Source organism: Lynx canadensis, chromosome B1 (assembly GCF_007474595.2).
Source record: "Lynx canadensis isolate LIC74 chromosome B1, mLynCan4.pri.v2, whole genome shotgun sequence".
Lineage (NCBI taxonomy): Eukaryota > Metazoa > Chordata > Mammalia > Carnivora > Felidae > Lynx > Lynx canadensis.
In genome coordinates, this window is record NC_044306.2 from 53,303,936 (window position 1) to 53,326,365 (window position 22,430).

Consider the following 22,430-nt stretch of genomic DNA (forward strand, 5'->3'; position numbering starts at 1 on the left):
ATAATGGTCTCAGGACATTTTGATACCGGAGACAGTCGCAGATAGTGTCGATTTTGTCCACCTGCCTGATAAACTGCACATCACGGATAATTCTTGCCTATCTTGCCAACAGTGCCAAAGGAGTGAGAAAAGGTAGTGACAGTGGGTGGGTTTGGGGAGCTTTTCAGTGTGCAGAGAACAGCATTTACAACAGTGCAGTAACAATCGGTGTCCTGGTGTAGTCTCATACACGTGGAGGTCAGAGAGTCACAGGATAGTAGTGCACGATGAAGTTGGTGAGGGAGTCAGGAGAAATACCTCGTGAGATGTTTTAGGTCATGTAAGTAGTTGTTCGTGATCATAAGAGCAAAGAGAAGGGCTAGTAAGAGCAAACTTTGTATTTTGTACAAGACTGGGTACAGTGTGGAGAAGTGTTTAAAGCTGGCAAAACTATATGCAGATACCAGTTGGATGGTTATTACCCAGGATCATCGAAAAATTATTGCCAGTGAAATCACCAGTTGATTACCTTTATATATCAATGAAACACTTTACTCCTCAGAAAAGAGATTGCTGTATACTGCTTCCTACATTGAGGCACAGGTATTAAAGACACATTTAGAACGGACAAGATGTTCTTATTGAATGGTGGGGACTTACTTCGTGGGTTGCAAATGGTGTTAAAATATTTTGTATATTTCTTATGGAAACTGGTCTGGATCACCCGGCAAAAGAACCAAGCGGCACTCGGAGATCTTAGAAGGCAGGAGGTTTATTTTACACTGGTGGGCTCAGAGGAGATCATTCTCCAGAGGTCTGAGTCCTGAGCATAAGCAGCAGGCACAATTTATGGTCTCTTAACTTTCGCATTCGCTGCAAGCAAGCGGGGTGGGAAGAAAAACCTGGAAGGGGAGTCTTCAGGTAGGGACTGGAATTCCCGTGTCAGTCCTGTCGGCCATCTTAAATATATAAATTTTATATATATATATATATATATATATATACATATATATATATATATATATTACATTTATTCATTTTTGAGAGACAGAGTGAGACAAAGTGAGAGCGGGGCAGGGGCAGAGAGAGAGGGAGACACAGAATCCGAAGCAGGCTCCAGGCTCTGAGCGGTCAGCACAGAGCCCCACATGGGGTTGGAACCCAGGGACTGCTAGATCATGACCTGAGCCGAAGTCGGCCACTCAACCAACTGAGCCACCCAGGTGCCTCGTAGAAGGTCTAATTTAGATTAATGAGTCAGGAAAGGTCCTGTATTAACATAGAACTAAAATGCACATTTTTGCCATTGGTTGAATTCAAGGGTCTTGCTCAGTCTTGTTCTTCTGACCCTAAGGAGAGTATTTGTTGTGAGGACTTGCCCCACCCACGGGGTTCTTCTGCAGCACAGATAGTCCATTCATATCTACTGGAAATACTTTGAGATTGTGCTCGGAATACTATTCAGTCTTTCTATCCACGAGGTAAGGTTGGTTTCAGATATCAAATATGTTATATATTTTAGCTAAAGTTGTTTTTATATTCATTACAAGGCTTCTGTGAGGCTGGCATTCTATAAAGTAGTTTAAAGCCAGAACATTCTGAACACCGTATAACATTTATTGTATTCAAAGAGTTTTGCTCCAGGGTGAATTCTTTGATTTAAAAGATGGACTGAGTTACAGGCATTCTTATAGATCTCATAGGTGTAGGATGCTGCTGAATATTTTACATATATATTTATATTTTGAAAATACAGGGAAACAAGCAGGGAAACAAACTAAGGCACAGAAAATTAAGTAGATACACTCCGCCAGTGAGGCTTTTCAAAACAACTAGCCAGAATACCAATTATTGGGAGTTTTAAAAATTAAAGAATTGGGTTTTTTGCCAGATCTAAGGAGGAAGAAATTTATTTATTATTTATTTTTTCATAAGTTTATTTATTTATTTTGAGAGAGACAGAGACAGTGCGAGTTGGGGAAGGGCAGAGAGAGAAGGAGAGAGACAGAAGGAATCCCAAGCAGGCTCCATGTTGTCAGCACAGAGCCTGATATGGAGCTCAAACTCATGAAACTGTGAGATCATGGCCTGAGTTCAAATTAAGGGGCGGACGCTTAACCGACCGAGCCACCCAGGCACCCTGTGGAAGAAATTTTTTTTAAAGCATTGCATATTCACATTATTTTATCATGTATTTTGCTGGATTGAAGAAAATTACAATATTTGGTTATTCTATTTAACTGTGACTTGTATTTAAGCATCAAATTAGTGAATCATTCCAGACTTCATCAGATCATTTCTACATTTGAATGTTCAAAAATTTTGATCTATTTGATTTATCAACCTGTGAAAGACAAGCAATAAATATAATTTCATAGTACATTAGGAAAGAAACAACATAAAATAAATCTCTCTATTTTGTTTTTTTATATTATTGTAAATATTTTTTTATTAAAAAATTGTTTTAATGTTTATTTTTGCGAGAGAGAGACAGTGTACAAGTGGGAGAGGAGACAGAGAGGGATACACAGCATCTGAAGCAGGCTCCAGGCTCTGAGCTGTCAGCACAGACCCCGACTGGGGCTTGAGCTCATGAAATGTGAGATCGTGACCTAAGCCAAAGTCGGACGCTTAACTGACTGAGCCACCAGGTGCCCCAATGGTAAATATTTTTTATTTGAGGTAACATTTGTCTGACATAAAACCCCATGAAAACATTCTATTTCTCCAAAACCTATAAACAGGGAAAAGATAGTCTGGTAAAACCTAGATTTAAACTATACACAAAACTCATGGTATTTGGAAAAGAGGAAAGGTTGATATAAATAGCAGGGGTTTTTTAATTAACATTTTTTTTTGGTCATTTCCACCTTAACATACAGATAGCTATTGAACATATGCTAATGTGTTAATTAATGAAATGATGGGGATCCTCTCACAATAAAAAAGAAAATATACGAAAACCATAATGTCTGGATAAGTAGTTTAACATTTTCTAACTGGATTTCCCCACATTTAAAGTATAATATAGCTGTTAATACTGAACAAGTACAATTAGCAATAATGTTTAATTACCTTTACACAAAAATAAAGGGATTTTGTCTCTCAATGTAAGTTTCAAATATCAAATTTATACTTATACAGATTTAACACTTCCAACAGCCCAAACATTTGAAATGAAAACCATTGCAAACTTCTCAAATGTTGTTTATATTCCAGGTACATCATCCTCATTATCTTGTGAGAACTCCCGAGACTTTTCATTCCCTTTCTCACTGGATGTGTTCTTCCTGGTGTTGGCTTCTTGTGTGTCTTTGCTTTCTTCATTGTTATCTCTGTTCTGTTGTGTCTGATTATGTTCTTGAGAAATATGTCCATAAATTCCTTGGACCTCCCACCTCCATATATACTCAGCTGAGGAACCCGTTTTTTTTAAATTAAGTATTTAATTTTAATTCCAGGATAGTTAACATACAGTGTTCTATTAGTTTCAGGTGCACAATGTAGTAATTCAACAATTCTATACCTTATTCAGTGCTCATCATGAGTGTCCTCTTTAATCCCTGTCACCTATTTCACCCGCTACCCCCACCTTCCCCTCTAGTACCATCAGTCTGTTCTCTATAGTTAAGAGTCTGTTTCTTGGTTGTCTCTCTCTCTCTCTCTGTTTTCCCTCCTTGCTTGTTCTGTTTGTTAAATTTAACCACTAAGGATATGTAAGTGAACAGAAGAGAGTTTCTATTCTCTCACCAATATGCCTACCTACTTGGATCCATATTCCCTTTATGCCTTCTTTTCTGTTGCCATAGAGGAACTGCCTGTGCTGCAGAAGCCACTTGATTTAATCACAAATCTACTCAAAGGCTGCACTCCTAGGATTGTCTCTTTCCCTCTTGCATCATCAGTATTTTCCCTCCTTATTGGATCATTGACAGTAGCCTTCAGGTAAGCAGTAATATCTCTCATTTTGAAATCTTTCTTTCTTGAATCCATAGTGTTTTTTTTTAAGTTTATTTATTTATTTTGAGAGAGAGAGAGAGAGAGAGAGAGAGGGAGAGAGAGAATCCCAAGCAGGCTCTGTGCTGTCAGCACAGAGCTCAATGTGGGGCTTGATCTCACAAACCATGAGATTGTGACCTGAGCCGAAATCAAGAGTTGGACACTTAACCCACTGAGTTGTGAGGTGCAGTTTTCTTTAATACCAAGTCACTTTATAAATTACTTGAAAGTTATCTACATTTTCTCTCAATTCCCATTTCACAAACGCTTTAAATATCAGTAGTTGTTCATTCGGACTGCCCATTTGAAACCCCTCTAATCTATGTCAGAAGAGACCTCCACATTGCTAGTGGTAATTTCTATGCATGGAGCTGAGCAATAGCTCAGCACTCATTCTCTGTACAAGGGAATGTTCCAGACCTAGGGCATTAATTGGGTCAGCCCAGGAGCAGCAACAAGTTGGAGGATGGCTGCTTCCCCAATACGCATCTTACCCTTACATGATTTATCCAAGTTGTGAGCTTAATCAGCTCATGTCTTTTCCATTAAGGTGTTTGTTATCTACATATCCTTTAGTAAGCTTAATTGGTTACTTGCATGAGGATACAAATCATTTGTAAATGATACAAGGTGATATAAATGCTATATTTTTATTATAATATACAGTATAATTAGAGTGATAGTTATATAAAATTAGTCACTATTACAAATAATGCTTTAAACTGTCAATACTCATAAAACCAGTGTTTTAATACTGTTTTTTTTGAAATATAAATTACTACAACATTTGGAAAAGCAACTTGGCAATATGAGCCAAGTATCTTAAATTATTCATATTCTTTTACCTGGCAGTTTTAAGGGGAGAATTAAATCAAAGGAAACTAGTCTAAGTACAAGCTTAAGGCACAAATAAGTTGATCATTGAATTATTTATGATTTAAAAAACTAGGAACTACTTAAATGTCTCAAAGGAGAAATATGAGAGAAAACTATGTTACAAATCCCATGAAATATTTTAGAGCCAATTAAATTGTGTATAAATACATTTTAATAACTTGACTATACCTTCATAAAAATGAATTTGTCTGTTGGTGTCCTGGCTGGAAATAGATAGCATGCTTTAACTGGGTCATTTGGGTTAAGGAGAGGATTATTTACAAACGTGTAGAAAACTCACTATGAGGGCTAGTACATTACCCCAGGACTCCATTCTGAAGGGGCAAGGACTGGAGACAGTTACTGTGGAAAGAGAACTATGCAGAAAGATGTTCCCATCCTTGGGTATCACAGAAGAAGAAGATACTAGGATAAAAACCTGGACTTCCTCTGTCTTCTCTCTCCACTCCGCTGCCACTGCTCACCACTAGTTGGACCCAAAGAGATGGATACGTGCTAGTGTGTTCCATGTGCAATGGGAGAAGGCTAGAGTGGACCTAAGATATGTAAAATAGAAAAGTCTGTGTAATGTATGAATAATATTTGATTGAGTTTTCCCTCTTTTAGCACTTTAAATATGTTGATATTGGCCCACTATCGTTTCCAGGGTTTTTGATGAGAAATCTGCAGGTAACTCTACTTACTTACTTACCTTTAGGTTCTACTTTTCTTTGCTCTTTTTCTTTCTGTTTCTCAGCTTTGATATAGTTTTATCTTCAGGTTTGCGGATTCCTTCTTCTGCTGCTCAAATCTGCCTTTGAATCCCTCTAGTGAATTTTTAATTTCAGCCTGGCAATTTTTTGGCTGTAGGATTTTTGTTGTTGCTTTTGTGTCATTTTAGCTTCCTCAGTCTTGATATTATTTTCATTTTGTTCATACATTGTTTTCCTGATTTTCGCTACCTCTTTAGTTCTTTGAGTATCTTTAAGACAGTTTTATGGAGCACCTGGGTGGCTTAGTCTGTTAAGTGTTTAACTCTTGGTTTCGGCTCAGGTCAGGCTCTCACAGTTTGTGAGATCGAGCCCCACGTTGGGCTCTGCACTGACAATGTGGAACCTGCTTAGGATTCTCTCTCTCCCTCTCTCTCTACCCCTCCCCTGCTCATGGCCTTTCTTTCTCAAAATAAATAAGTAAACTTAAAAAGAATCTTAAAAAAAAGACAGTTGTTTTAAAATTTTTGTTGCATAGATCTGGCATCAGATCTTTTTCAGGGGCAGATTCTGTTGATTTATTTTTTTCCTTTGATAGGCCAGACTTACCTATTTCTTTGTGTATGCCTTGTGAGTTTTGTTACCAACTGGGCATTTGTGTCTAATAATGTGGTGAATGGAAATCAGATTCTCCTCTTTCCCAGGGTTGGTTGTGTTTTGTCGCTCTGTTCATTCTTGATTTGTTTGTTTTTATTGTTGTAGGCTGGAGAAAGAACACTGTTTCTTTCAATCCTCTGGCTATCACTTCAGCTGGAAGGGTAGGGACTCGCAAAACTAGGGGGAGATGCAAGCAGAATGGCTACCCATCTCTTTGTGTGTACCTGTCATCGGGAGGAATAATTAGCAATCAGCATACAGATCCTCACTATTTGGAGAACAAGGAGTTTGGTCCAACTTGGCTCCCTCAAGCTGAATGCAAGCTGTCCCTGGAATGCATGAGGAGCCGCCTGCCCGCCATGGAGCTGGGAGGTGGTGAATTGGAGCTGCTACTGTTCTGAGCGGTTAAAGTGGACACCATTAACCACACTTCATTGTCTGAGACCTCCCCTGGAAGTCACAAGCCTCAACAGATTCCAGAATTCGAAAATAGTTTTATTGGAAAGATTATACCAGGGCAATTATTATGTAAGTGGGACGACAGAATCCTGGTGCTTTGTAGTCTGTCATCTTTCCAGAGGATGGAGTCTTTAGTAAGCAATTGAGATTTAGATGAGGTCACGGAGGTGGAGCCCTCATGAATGGGATTAAGGCTCTATAACAGTTGGAGAAAGCTTGCTTCCTCTACCACTTGAGGACACAAAATTCAGCAGTCTGCAATCTGGAAGGAGGCCCTCACCAGAACCTGGTTATACTGGCATCCTGATCTTAGACTTACAGCCCCCAGAACTGTAAGGAATAAATTTTTATTGCTTATAAGGCAAACAGTATGAGGTATTTTGGTGTAGCAGCTCGAGTTGACTAAGACCAATAGATCATTATAAGATTATTGGAGAATATAGACTACAGTCAGGACCAAATCATCAGAAGGCCTACCTTTAGGCCTGCTTTCTATCTGAGATGCTCTGCTACGCCAAAGTGAAAGAAATTTATTACTTAAAAAAATTAAACTGGCAAAATGTAACGATTCCATTCCTTAATATATTCTCTCATTTAGTGCCATCCCAAAATAAGATTCCTCATTTTATGTGCTTTACCAGTTATCTTACTACTTGAAAGTGGCTGGAATTTTCTCTCTTCTCTATCTTAATGACCGATTATTTTCTGATAATAAAATTCATGTTATTGTAACAGTGTCTTAAATATTTCTCTGTGGTGTGTGTGTGTGTGTGTGTGTGTGTGTGTGTGTGTATTTTGTTTCATTTCATTTTGGTGAAGCTAAAGAGAGGGGCATTCCTGGGTGGCTCAGTCGGTTAAATGTCTGACATCGGCTTAGGTCATGATCTCGCGGTTTGTGAGTTTGAGGCCCGCATCAGGCTCTGTGCTGATAGCTCAGAGCCTGGAGCCTGCTTCAGATTCTGTGTCTCCCTCCCTCTCTGCCTCCTGCCCACAGGCTCTGTTTTACTCTCTCTCTAAAAAATAAATAAACATTTAAAAAATTAGAAAAAAAAAAGCCAAAGAAAGTTCTAGAAAATGGAACTTTTGGGGCGCCTGGGTGGCGCAGTCGGTTAAGCGTCCGACTTCAGCCAGGTCACGATCTCGCGGTCCGTGAGTTCGAGCCCCGCGTCAGGCTCTGGGCTGATGGCTCAGAGCCTGGAGCCTGTTTCCGATTCTGTGTCTCCCTCTCTCTCTGCCCCTCCCCCGTTCATGCTCTGTCTCTCTCTGTCCCAAAAATAAATAAACGTTGAAAAAAAAAAAAATTAAAAAAAAAAAAAAAAAAAAAAAGAAAATGGAACTTTCATTCCCAAGAGGAGATATTTTGTTACTGATAGTCCTTTTGTAGACACCTGTAAAAGTCTTCAAGCTATACATTAATGACTCTTACATTAATGAATCAGTATTTTACATACTGATTCTATGTGCCTTACCCTTACCTATGACCTTCTCTTAAGGCTGAGAGAGTAAAACTTCAAAGTGGAGGTGAGTGTGTCTTTCTCCTAGAAGTTTTATAGATTAAGATGCCCCGCTGGATCATTTTCCACTCAAAAGTACAATACAAAACTTGTCTCTAGTATTCTATCATCCAGAACTCACAGCACTACCCTACATTGTAGCATAATAATAATTGATGCCCATGGTGATAACAATGAAACACAAGGTTTTGAGGTGCCTTTGAACCATCAAACAATATCAAATTATATTTTTTTTTCAACGTTTTTTTTTTATTTTTTTTTTATTTTTGGGACAGAGAGAGACAGAGCATGAACGGGGGAGGGGCAGAGAGAGAGGGAGACACAGAATCGGAAACAGGCTCCAGGCTCCGAGCCATCAGCCCAGAGCCTGATGCGGGGCTCGAACTCACAGACCAGGAGATCGTGACCTGGCTGATGTTGGACGCTTAACCGACTGCGCCACCCAGGCGCCCCTCGAATTATATTTTAGTAGAGGCATTATAGTCTAAAAATATAAATAATAATTTAATTTTTTTAACGTTTATTTATTTTTGAGAGACACAGAGAGAGACAGAGAATGAACAGGGGAGGAAGTAGGAGAGAAGCAGGGAGAGAAGCAGGCTCCAGGCTCTGAGCTGTCAGCACAGAGCCTGACGTGGGCTCAAACCCATGAACCGTGAAATCATGACCTAAGCTGAAGTCAGTTGCTTAACCAGCTGAGCCACCCAGGCGCCCCCCAAAATATAAATAATAATTTAAATGAATACTTGATTAATAATACTCTGGCTATTCTCTTGGCAGACTATAAGATATTTATTGAATAAAAGCTTCAAGAGAGGGGATTGTAAGGTGAATTTTCAGAGTAAAAGCTTAAGTTTACTCCATTTCCTTAATATGCAGCTATAAACAATTTGCACTGAATTCCAAAATATGTTCATAAAAGAATTATACTTAGTCCTTAACGGTGAAACACACTTAGATAGATAAAAGGAAATAAAATAAATTCTATTTAAATAAAAAAGATTTTCTTATATTCCTATTATTTTATCTCATCTAAATTGCATGAATTCTCTTCATTGATAGAATACCACCTAGGTGTTGCCAGACAGATGAAGCAGAAACATAAAAATGAGAAAAGAGTTGATCAGACATTCCTGTCCATCAATTCTCACTACAGAATCATTTTCTATTTATTTCCCAGGGAGTGGATCCATTTTGCTTTAGTTTATTTAGTACACAAAGTGTCATGTTAAGGTTGTCATCACTTAATTGGCTTGGTCGAACATTTAAAAATTAATCAAATTAAAAATTAAAAACATTTTCAAAAAGTGTTGCACATCTGGTATTTTTCCTTAATTTGCATTCTAATTAAAACCTGTTGAAGCCATGATGAACATATATCAATTACCTATTCTAAAAGTTAAATTAATATTAATGTTTAGAACATTTGAGAAACATGGGTGAAAAGTGTTTTTCCATAAAAAATGCAATACCTGGGGCGCCTGGGTGGCGCAGTCGGTTAAGCGTCCGACTTCAGCCAGGTCACGATCTCGCGGTCCGTGAGTTCGAGCCCCGCGTCGGGCTCTGGGCTGATGGCTCAGAGCCTGGAGCCTGCTTCCGATTCTGTGTCTCCCTCTCTCTCTGCCCCTCCCCCGTTCATGCTCTGTCTCTCTCTGTCCCAAAAATAAATAAACGTTGAAAAAAAAAATTTAAAAAAAAATGCAATACCTTAAATTCTGTTAAACTTCTATGCAAGGAACTAAAAATTGCTATGAGCTCGTAGCCTCTTTTTTCTTAGCTGAATCATCCAGAGCTTGTGATGTGGAAATCATCTCAAAAGAAGCCTTTGCAAATTATTTCTATGAAATCAGGATCTTTAGATGTAGATCATACTTAATCTGAAATATAAACACCCATTTAATGTTCTTATTTATACTGATTACATGGTATGTGCTGTGGATAACTCTAGCGTTGCTACAGTAACCACTTAGTTAAAAATGGCAATGAATAAAAATTTCATAGAGAACATTTTTTACTGACAGGAAGGTAGACCAAACCCTTCTATGTTGATTGCAGAGGGAAGGCAATTTCAACAAGAGCCAAAAGATTATCATCCCAGGGAAGATAAAGAAAGAGAAAGTTTCCATGCTTAGCTGATTCTGGAACTGTCACTTGCAGTGACATATTGAAAGTATTTCACTTTCCTAAACTAAGGGATGCTATAAGCCAGGAGGCACCACTGCTTTGGGATGGAAGCCAAAGGACAAGAGATTACAGGAAACTAGTACATTTAGTAAGAAAGCATTTGAAGAAGCGATGTAGAAGACCAAATCAAGCAAAGAAAAAAAAAGTGACTTAGACCCAGGAAAATGGGCACCCACTGTCTATCAATGAATTAGAAAGTTATGACAAGGAGTTTTAGAAAGAAAAGAAAAATTTTGAGACTGTGTATGTACAAATAAAAAAAAAAACATTTTACGGCAATCAGTTGGTTTTATGACTTGTGTGTTTGTCATTCCTGATCACTATGGTCGAAACTTAAAATTTGAATCTAAAAGGAACATAACACTGATTGGTGGCAGATAGAGACAGAATTATTTGGTTTGTGTATAGAAAAAATGACTGTTCTACATATTAAAGTTGGAATTCATTATTTTATTTATCCATTCTGGCAGGTAGCAGAATTAACCACTGTTCCATTTTCATCAACTGTTCTGGGCCATTGTTTCTTAATGGTCTTTGGACAAACAACATCTACTTCACTTACAAGCTGGTTGGAAATGCAGAATCTCTGGCCCCTCCCAGACCTGACTCAGAAACTGGTTTTTGACAAGGTCTCCAGGTGATCTGATAGCATTTTATTTTATTTTGTTTTAATTTTTATTTAAATTCTGGTTAGTTAATGTACAGTGTAACATTAGTTTTCAGGAGTAGATTCAATGATTCATCACTTACATACAACACCCAGCGCTCATCACAAATGCCCTCCTTAGTACCCATCACCCATCTAGCCCACGTCCCACGCAACTCCCTCAATCAACCCTCAGTTTGTTCTCCATCGTTAAGAGTCTTTTATGGTTTGTTTCCTTCTCTTTCTCTCTTTTTAACCCCTTCCCATAAGTTCATCTATTTTGTCTCTTAAATTCCACATATGAGTGAAATCATATGGAATTTGTCTTTGACTGACCTATTGCGCTTAGCATAATACACTGCATGCATTTTAAAATTGAAAAAACGCTTATGCATAACTATAATCAGTGGTTCTCAATCATGACTACATATGAAAATCACCTGGGGAATTTTTTTTAACAGACAGCCTCCACAATTAGGGATTTTGATTCAACAGGTCCAGAGTTCGGTCTGGATTCAGTGAATGGTTGTAGCAATTGTGATAGAGGAAAAAAAAATGAATAACATTGTTTTTCACAATGCCTAAGAATATCAAAATGTGTAAGAGTTATTTGGTCTAGTTCTTTTTTTTTTTTTATTTTTAAAAAAAATTTTTTTTTTTCAACGTTTATTTATTTTTGGGACAGAGAGAGACAGAGCATGAACAGGGGAGGGGCAGAGAGAGAGGGAGACACAGAATCGGAAACAGGCTCCAGGCTCTGAGCCATCAGCCCAGAGCCCGACGCGGGGCTCGAACTCACGGACCGCGAGATCGTGACCTGGCTGAAGTCGGACGCTTAACCGACTGCGCCACCCAGGCGCCCCTGGTCTAGTTCTTAAAACACCACATTCACTGGACCATGTCTGGAATCTGATCCATTATTTCTGGTTTTAGCATGTATTGTTAACATGTTCCTTAGGTAATTCTTATGATCAGACAACTGCTAGATTTGTAAGTATCTGCAAGACAAACTATTTCATCAAAGTCTGTATAGGGGCAAACTCTTGATGGTCAAACAGGTGGCATCAAAAGTCTGTCCAGCATTGGCCTTTCCAACATAAAATTCTACTCTAAAGGGCTACTTTTTAATTCATCTTGGTATCCCCGGTAATATCATTTTTCACCGTGGTCACTTGCTTTGGGTCAGAGATCTTAAAATCACTACATTTTCATTGTGGTCTTGAAACATGGCTCACTTGAAGGCCTAACCTTTCAGAAATAGACAAAGCTCATTTACTTCCAAATCTACCTCCAAAATTTACCTCCAAAGTAACCTGGGTAGGCAACCTGGATAAAGTACTCCTATGTGATCATCAAATGCTCTTATTTGGATAAAAAAGGGAACAAAAATAGAAGTAGTATGTTTGTCCCTATGTTTCCCAGACCTCATGCTGAGGGTAGTACACTCTCCATGACCAGCAACTCTCTTTTTGTATGAACGTGGAGTGGTGACTTTTCTTGGACTACAGTTTGTCTTCTGGTTGATCTCTGGCATGAAGTTTAGGTTTACTGAAACAGGGAAAATTGAAAAATGTTTACTAAACCAGTTGCCACAGCTGTAATCTATGCTAACATTCACATACTTATATTTTATTTGTTTTGATTTTTTAAAATATGCTCTCTTTTTTTAATGTTTATTTAGTTTTGAAAGATAGCAGTGGAGGGGCAGAGAGAGAGGGGGACAGAGGATCCCAAGCAGGCTCTGCGCTGACAGCGAAGAGACTGATATGGGGCTGGAATTCAGGAGCCATGAGATCATGACCTGAGCCAAAGTTGATGCTTAACTGACTGAGCCACCCAGGTGCCCCTAACATTCACATACTTTTTATTTATTTATTTATTTATTTATTTATTTATTTATTTATTTATTTTTAACATTTTTTATTTATTTTTGAGACAGGGAGAGACAGAGCATGAACAGGGGAGGGTCAGAGAGAGGGAGACACAGAATCTGAAACAGGCTCTGGGCTCTGAGCTGTCAGCACAGAGCCCGATGCGGGGCTCGAACTCACGGACCGCGAGATCATGACCTGAGCAGAAGTCAGACGCTTAACCAACTGAGCTACACAGGCGCCCAACATTCACATACTTTTAATCTCCTTCCACACCCCACACTTACACTGAAAGAAGAGCACGTCTATGGATTTTTGTTTCCAAAGGTTGGCATACATGAATCAAAGGTCTTTTGCCTGGAATTTTCACAAACTGACCTGTTTAGAAGCCAAAATCATCTTATTGAGATTTGTATATTATCCCACTAAATGGGGTAAAGTTCAAAAAACACTAAAAGAAATTGAAAAAAAACTTCTAATAAGCAACTGTAATCTCTTGTCTTACTAACATTTGTGAATTCTCAGTATAATCAGATACCTGCTGTAAATCTTACCTCTCCTCTCCCTAAGGCAAAGTAATCATACCACTCTTTTTAACAATAGCCCTTTATACCCTATACAACAAATCAGAAAATCATGAAACAACTGGAAATTATTGAAATACCAAATCCATTCTTTGCCAGGTAATGGAACTAAGACCAAGATGGGAGGTATGGCTGACATGCATAATCTTTCAGTTAGATTCAAACTTCAGGTTGTTTGAATTCAAGTCAGAACCTCTAATGTTGCCATTCTTAGCCACCACCCTCTCAGGTGAATTCAGGTGACCTGGACTGGGTTAACTGAGGTTAACAGCTGATGGGAACTGATTATATATGACTGTCTCAATCCTTCATCGGCTGTGTGTTTTTGTTTTTGTTTTTGTTTTTTACTGACTGGCTGTAAGTCATAGCAAACCTCAGCAGGAGTAGGAACATGAACATTTTACTGAATGTATTACTGACACAATGCAAAGCAATTATCCAAAATTACATTTTTTGTCAAAGTATAAAATTTTATAAATATTTCTGTGTTTATTGAATCATGAACCTCTTTAGAGGATATTAGGTTTGCAGATGTGTAGATGGGATGCACTGGAAAGTGGAAATAAGTTGTTACTTATGTTTTGCCCCCACATGCATAGAAGATATGCTGGATATATGTGGAAAGGAAAAATAAAAATGATCATATCCTATATTAAGCTTCTAAAACTTCATATGTAAAATCATAAAGGAAGAATTATTTAATTATTGATGACCAATGTTTCTCCTGGAGAAGAAGCTTCTTCTTTTCTTCTTCTTTTTTTTTTTTTTAGGAAACACGTTAATAAGTCACATAGTCTTGAGGCTATAATCTTTTAGAAGACCTTGGAATAAGGTCTTTCCATTGCATGAGACTTTCCACTGAAATGATTATAAAATGGAAGAAGAGAAGAAAAAGGAGGTGATCTTTAATGTGGGGGAGATTGAGAGGTAGACTAAGCGCAATCTGCAAACTAGGGAAGGACAGGACATTGGTACATGTGAACTCTGCTGATCAGGAGAATAAATATGGGAAATATTTTTACCATTGAAAAAAAATTTAAATCATTTTAATATGAGCTTCTTAAAAAGCAGTTACTATGCATTTTATGCATAATTTTCATGTAAAATATATTATTCATTTGTTTGGCCTGAAAGTAGCATAACAAAACATTACAGAACAATGAAAAAGATGGAGTAATTATCTAACATGTGACCTTCATTTGTAGATAATAAAAATGAACCCCGGGAATGCAAAATAACTTTGTCAAGGTTATACAGTGGTAACAATGATTTTAAAAACACATTATTACTATTACTACTATTATTATTTTGAGTCAAACTACTTGGTAACTGCCAACATTAGTTGATTATTTTTATTTGAATACAATAAATTCAAGATTTAATCACTTAAAAGCTAAGGAAATATTGCCATTAAATTTCTGTTTCGTGACCCACAGTGAACAGATTAAACAGTAAACACCAAACTACCGGTCTCAATCATTTTTTTAAGAGATGATATTAAGGCTATGTTCTTAAATATTAGAAATTGAGTATTATGTCATAATAATTAAATGGAAAGAAATTGAGTATTATGTCATAATAATTAAATGGAAATAAATAATTTATAATTAAATTAATTAATAATTAAATGGAAATAAATAATTAAATAATTAAATAAAATAATTATGTCATAAATAATTAAATTAAGTTATTTAAAAATTTTGCAAATTCTTTTTTTTGTTGTTGTTTTTCGTTTACTGATTTATGTAAAGTAGGCACAGAAGAATAGTGAAGGATACTTTCTATTATTAAAAATATGCTTCTTAGGGGCACCTGGGTGTCTCAGTCGGTTGGGCATCCAACTTCAGCTCAAGTGATGACCTCGTGACTTGTGAGTTCAAGCCCCAGGTCGGGCTCTGCGTTGACAGCTCAGAGCAGGGAGCCTGCTTCAGATCCGGAGTCACTCTTTCTCTTTGTGCCCTTACCCCAATCCTGCTCTGTCTCTGTCTCTCTGTCTGTCTCTCTCTCAAAAATGAATAAACATTAAAAAAAAATTTACAAAAATATGCTTCTTAGATGAGATGATAAATTTTGACTATATATTTAACTAATAATTTGAGAAAATAATAATGTGATTATGTAGAAAGGTGCAGACATGTTTCATCTTGCTGCAGTTTTCAAAAAGCATTTATTCAAATTATGATACACATATGCGAATGTCATTTCAATTAAATTGAAATCCCTTTGTGTGAGAGCTTTAAGATTTCCAGAAGACATACGCACTGTATGTTTCTATATTTTGTACTCAGAATACAAAAGGTGTACTTGTGGCTTCTTATTGTTTGTGCTGCATAATCCACAAATTAATTATACCTTTAATTTTTATGATAGATTTTGTGGTTTACGATTACATTTCTTTCAGGAGTTTAGAATTGAGATAATTTGGATGGCTAATTATAATAATTAAAAGAATAATCATTTTTTTCTCTTATTTAAAAAGAATAATCATTTAAATAAAAGTAAAATTCTATACCAGTAAACACACACACACACACACAAATATATAAAATGAAATTACAATGGGATATGGAAGATGCAGTAAACATTTTGAAAGATCTACAATTTTTTTCCAAAGAACACCCATAGGTTTCTAAAGCTCTACAGGTATTTAGTATAAATTATTGTAAGTTAGCTCCTTTATTTTCTCCTCTACTTTCAATGTTGAAGCATATCTTTTGATGTTTGATTTCTTCACAGAATATGGATTTAGAAAAAGTATTTCAAAAACAATAAAGCTTTTCTGTTATTCATAAGTAAATTCACATGATTTAGGAAGCAAGAGTTTAAAATCCAAATAGACTTGTTATAAACACTTTTATATTAAAGAAAATCTGCCAGAAAAAAGGGAGACTTACTACCTGAGCATTTTAGTCATGAAGGAGATAATAGAATCTACTGAATGTGTATAGAAATTTCTTATTTGGTGAAATATGGCAGGAATAGGCAGTACAGATAATCAAGGGTGGAATAGAATTGTAAAATTAGATGGTAGTTGAAATATATTTTACAATAGCTAGACAATAGCATTAAAAATAGGCAACATAATAATTACTTACACTAACTTTATTTTAGTCTTAAATCATGTCAACATAACTAATCATATCGGTAATTAAAAATTAAAAAGTAATCTGGCAAGAGTTATATTAATTGCATCATACATATGTACTTTAGGCCCAAGGGGTATACAGCTTGTGGTGGAGTAAAAGTTATAAGCAGCAATATTTATAAAGTAAAGACCTACTAAACTTCTTATTTTTATCTCATTTCTAGTCCTACATCTACCTATATATGTTTTTACTTAGAGCAAATGTCTTTGATTTTTTTTTTTTTAATTTAAGCCTTTCATTCAGACTTACCATAACAGACTTACTTGTTATTGGAAGTATCCAATTAGACAGTAAATATGAGATTATTTGAAAAATACATAGACCAAACTGTTGCCAGAGGGACAAAGGGTGCTTAATGGGTGAGATAGGTGCAGGGGATGAAGAGGTGAAATCTTCCAGTTATAAAACACATAAGACATAAGGATGTAATGTATGGCTTAGGGCAAGCACATTCAGAGGCTGACATGTTATAAAACCACCAGCGGTCAATCAAAAATGTCAATTAAAGCCAGGTTTACATATGCAGAAAGCCGGCTTAAAGGGATGTAGATAGACATTTTATTTATTTATTTATTTATTTATTTATTTATTTATTTATTTTTATTTTTTTCAATATATGAAGTTTATTGTCAAATTGGTTTCCATACAACACCCAGTGCTCATCCCAAAAGGTGCCCTCCTCAATACCCATCACCCACCCTCCCCTCCCTCCCACCCACCATCAACCCTCAGTTTGTTCTCAGTTTTTAAGAGTCTCTTATGTTTTGGCGCTCTTCCACTCTAACATCCTTTTTTTTCTATTTTCCTTCCCCACCCCCATGGGTTTCTCTTAAGTTTCTCAGGATCCACATAAGAGTGAAAACATATGGTATCTGTGTTTCTCTGTATGGCTTTTTTCACTTAGCATCACACTCTCCACTTCCATCCATGTTGCTACAAAGGGCCATATTTCATTCTTTCTCATTGCCACGTAGTACTCCATTGTGTATATAAACCACAATTTTTTTATCCATTCATCAGTTGATGGACATTTAGGCTTTTTCCATAATTTGGCTATTGTTGAGAGTGCTGCTATAAACATTGGGGTACAAGTGCCCCTATGCATCAGTACTCCTGTATCCCTTGGGTCAATTCCTAGCAGTGCTATTGCTGGGTCATAGGGTAGGTCTATTTTTAATTTTTGAGGAACCTCCACACTGTTTTCCAGAGTGGCTGCACCAATTTGCATTCCCACCAACAGTGCAAGAGGGTTCCCATTTCTCCACATCCTCTCCAGCATCTATAGTCTCCTGATTTGTTCATTTTGGCCAATCTGACTGGAGTGAGGTGATATCTGAGTGTGGTTTTGATTTGTATTTCCCTGATGAGGAGTGACGTTGAGCATCTTTTCATTTGCTTTTTGGCCATCCGGATGTCTTCTTTAGAGAAGTGTCTATTCATGTTTTCTTTCCATTTCTTCACTGGATTATTTGTTTTTTGGGTGTGGAGTTTCGTGAGCTCTTTATAGATTTTGGATACTAGCCCTTTGTCCGATATGTCATTTGCAAATATTTTTTCCCATTCCTTTGGTTGCCTTTTAGTTTTGTTGGTTGTTTCCTTTGCTGTGCAGAAGCTTTTTATCTTCATAAAGTCCCAGTAATTCATTTTTGCTTTTAATTCCCTTGCCTTGGGGGATGTGTCAAGTAAGAAATTGGTACGGCTGAGGTCAGAGAGGTCTTTTCCTGCTTTCTCCTCTAGGGTTTTGATGGTTTCCTGTCTCACATTCAGGTCCTTTATCAATTTTAGTTTATTTTTGTGAATGGTGTGAGAAAGTGGTCTAGCGTCAACCTTCTGCATGTTGCTGTCCAGTTCTCCCAGGACCGTTTGTTAAAGAGACTGTCTTGTATCCATTGGATGTTCTTTTCTGCTTTGTGAAAGATTAGTTGGCCATACGTTTGTGGGTCTAGTTCTGGGGTTTCTATTCTATTCCACTGGTCTGTGTGTCTGTTTTTGTGCCAATACCATGCTGTCTTGATGATGACAGCTTTGTAGTAGAGGCTAAAGTCTGGGATTGTGATGCCTCCCGCTTTGGTCTTCTTCTTCAAAATTACTTTGGCTATTTGGGGCCTTTTCTGGTTCCATACGAATCTTAGGGTTGCTTGTTCTAGTTTTGAGAAGAATGCTCATGCAATTTTGATTGGGATTGCATTGAATAGCAATGTAGATAGCTTTGGGTAGTATTGACATTTTAACAATATTTATTCTTCCAATCCATGAGCACGGAATGTTTTTCCATTTCTTTATATCTTCTTCAATTTCCTTCATAAGCTTTCTATAGTTTTCAGCATACAGATCTTTTACATCTTTGGTTAGATTTATTCCTAGGTATTTTATGCTTCTTGGTGCAATTGTGAATGGGATCAGTTTCTTTAATTGTCTTTCTGTTGCTTCATTTTTAGTGGATAAGAATGAAACTGATTTCTGTACATTGATTTTGTATCCAGAAGCTTTGCTAAATTCATGTATCAGTTCTAGCACACTTTTGGTGGAGTCTATCGGATTTTCCATGTATAATATCATGTCATCTGCAAAAAAGTGAAAGCTTAACTTCATCTTTGCCAATTTTGATGCCTTTGATTTCCTTTTGTTGTCTGATTGCTGATGCTAGAACTTCCAACACTATGTTAAACAACAGCAGTGACAGTGGACATCCCTGTCGTGTTCCTGATCTCAGGGAAAAAGCTCTCAGTTTTTTCCCATTGAGGATGATGTTAGCTGTGGGCTTTTCATAAATGGCTTTTATGATCTTTAAGTATGTTACTTCTATCCCAACTTTCTCGAGGATTTTTATTAAGAGGGGATGCTGATTTTTGTCAAATGCTTTTTCTGCATCGATTGGGTTCTTATCTTTTCTTTTATTAATGTGATGTATCACGTTGATTGATTTGCGAATGTTGAACCAGCCCTGCATCCCAGGAATGAATCCCACTTAATCACGGTGAATAATTCTTTTTATATGCTGTTGAATTTGATTTGTTAGTATCTTATTGAGAATTTTTGCATCCATATTCATCAGGGATATTGGCCTGTACTTCTCCTTTTTCACTGGGTCTCTGTCTGGTTTAGGAATCAAAGTAATACTGGCTTCATAGAAGGAACCTGGAAGTTTTCCTTCCCTTTCTATTTTTCGGAATAGCTTGAGAAGGATAGGTATTATCTCTGCTTTAAACGTCTGGTAGAACTCCCCTGGGAAGCCATCTGGTCCTGGACTCTTATTTGTTGGGAGATTTCTGACAACTGATTCAATTTCCTCGCTGGTTATGGGTCTGTTCAAGCTTTCTATTTCCTCCTGATTGAGTTTTAGAAGTGTGTGGGTATTTAGGAATTTGTCCATTTCTTCCAGGTTGTCCAGTTTGTTGGCATACAATTTTTTTTTTAACATTTTTATTTATTTTTGGGACACAGAGAGACAAAGCATGAACGGGGGAGGGGCAGAGAGAGAGGGAGACACAGAGTCGGAAACAGGCTCCAGGCTCTGAGCCATCAGCCCAGAACCCGATGCGGGGCTCGAACTCACGGACCGCGAGATCGTGACCTGGCTGAAGTCGGACGCCCAACTGACTGCGCCACCCAGGCGCCCTGGCATACAATTTTTCATAGTATTCCCTGATAATTGCCTGTATTTCTGAAGGATTGGTTGTAATAATTCCATTTTCATTCATGATTTTATCTATTTGGGTCATTTCCCTTTTCTTTTTGAGAAGCCTGGCTACAGGTTTGTCAATTTTGTTTATTTTTTCAAAAAACCAACTCTTGGTTTCGTTGATCTGCTCTCCAGTTTTTTTAGATTCTATATTGTTTATTTCTGCTCTGATCTTTATTATTTCTCTTTTTCTGCTGGGTTTAGGCTGTCTTTGCTGTTCTGCTTCTATTTCCTTTAGGTGTGCTGATAGATTTTGTATTTGGGATTTTTCTTGTTTCTTGAGATAGGCCTGGATTACAATGTATTTTCCTCTCAGGACTGCCTTTGCTGCATCCCAAAGCGTTTGAATTGTTGTATTTTCGTTTTCATTTGTTTCCATATATTTTTAAATTTCTTCTTTAATTGCATGGTTGACCCACTCATTCTTTAGTAGGGTGTTCTTTAACCTCCATGCTTTTGGAGGTTTTCCAGACTTTTTCCTGTGGTTGATTTCAAGCTTCATAGCACTGTGGTCTGAAAGTATGCATGGTATGATTTCAATTCTTGTATATTTATGAAGGGCTGTTTTGTGACTCAGTATGTGATCTATCTTGGAGAATGTTCCATGTGCACTTGAGAAGAAAGTACATTCTGTTGCTTTGGGATGCAGAGTTCTAAATATATCTGTCAAGTCCATCAGATCCAATGTATCATCCAGGGCCCTTGTTTCTTTATTGACCGTGCCTAGATGATCTATCCATTGTTGTAAGTGGAGTGTTAAAGTCCCCTGCAATTACCACATTCTTATCAATAAGGTTGCTTACGTTTGTGAGTAATTGTTTTATATATTTGGGGGTTCCTGTATTCGGCGCATAGACATTTATAATTGTTAGCTCTTCCTGATGGATAGACCCTGTGATTATTATATAATGCCCTTCTTCATCTCTTGTTACAGCCTTTAACTTAAAGTCTAGTTTGTCTGATATAAGTATGGCTACTCCAGCTTTCTTTTGACTTCCAGTCGCATGATAAATAGTTCTCCATCCCCTCACTCTCAATCTGAAGGTGTCCTCAGGTCTAAAATGAATCTCTTGTAGACAGCAAATAGATGGGTCGTGTTTTTTTTATCCATTCTGATACCCTATGTCTTTTGGTTGGTGCATTTAGTCCATTTACGTTCAGTGTTATTATAGAAAGATATGGGTTTAGGGGCGCCTGGGTGGCGCAGTCAGTTAAGCGTCCGACTTCAGCCAGGTCACGATCTCGCGGTCCGTGAGTTCGAGCCCCGCGTCGGGCTCTGGGCTGATGGCTCAGAGCCTGGAGCCTGTTTCCGATTCTGTGTCTCCCTCTCTCTCTGCCCCTCCCCCGTTCATGCTCTGTCTGTCTCTGTCCCAAAAATAAATAAATGTTGAAAAAAAAAATTAAAAAAAAAAAAAGAAAGATATGGGTTTAGAGTCATTGTGATGTCTGTAGGTTTCATGCTTGTAGCGATGTCTCTGGTACTTTGTCTCACAGAATCCCCCTTAGGATATCTTGTAGGGCTGGTTTAGTGGTGACGAATTCCTTCAGTTTTTGTTTGGGAAGACATTTATCTCTCCTTCTATTCTAAATGACAGACTCGCTGGATAAAGGATTTTCGGCTGCATATTTTTTTCTGTTCATCACATTGAAAATCTCCTGCCATTCCTTTCTGGCCTGCCAAGTTTCAGTAGAGAGATCGGTCACGAGTCTTATAGGTCTCCCTTTATATGTTGGAGCATGTTTCTCCCTAGCTGCTTTCAGAATTTTCTCTTTATCCTTGTATTTTGCCAGTTTCACTATGATATGTGGTGCAGAAGATCAATTCAAGTTACGTCTAAAGGGAGTTCTCTGTGCCTCTTGGATTTCAATGCCTTTTTCCTTCCCCAGATCAGGGAAGTTCTCAGCTATTATTTCTTCAAGTACACCTTCAGCACCTTTCCCTCTCTCTTCCTCCTCCGGAATTCCAATTATGCATATGTTATTTCTCTTTAGTGCATCACTTAGTTTTCTAATTTTCCCCTCATACTCCTGAATTTTTTTATCTCTCTTTTTCTCACCTTCTTCTTTTGCCATAATTTTATCTTCTAGTTCACGTATTCTCTCTTCTGCCTCTTGAATCTGAG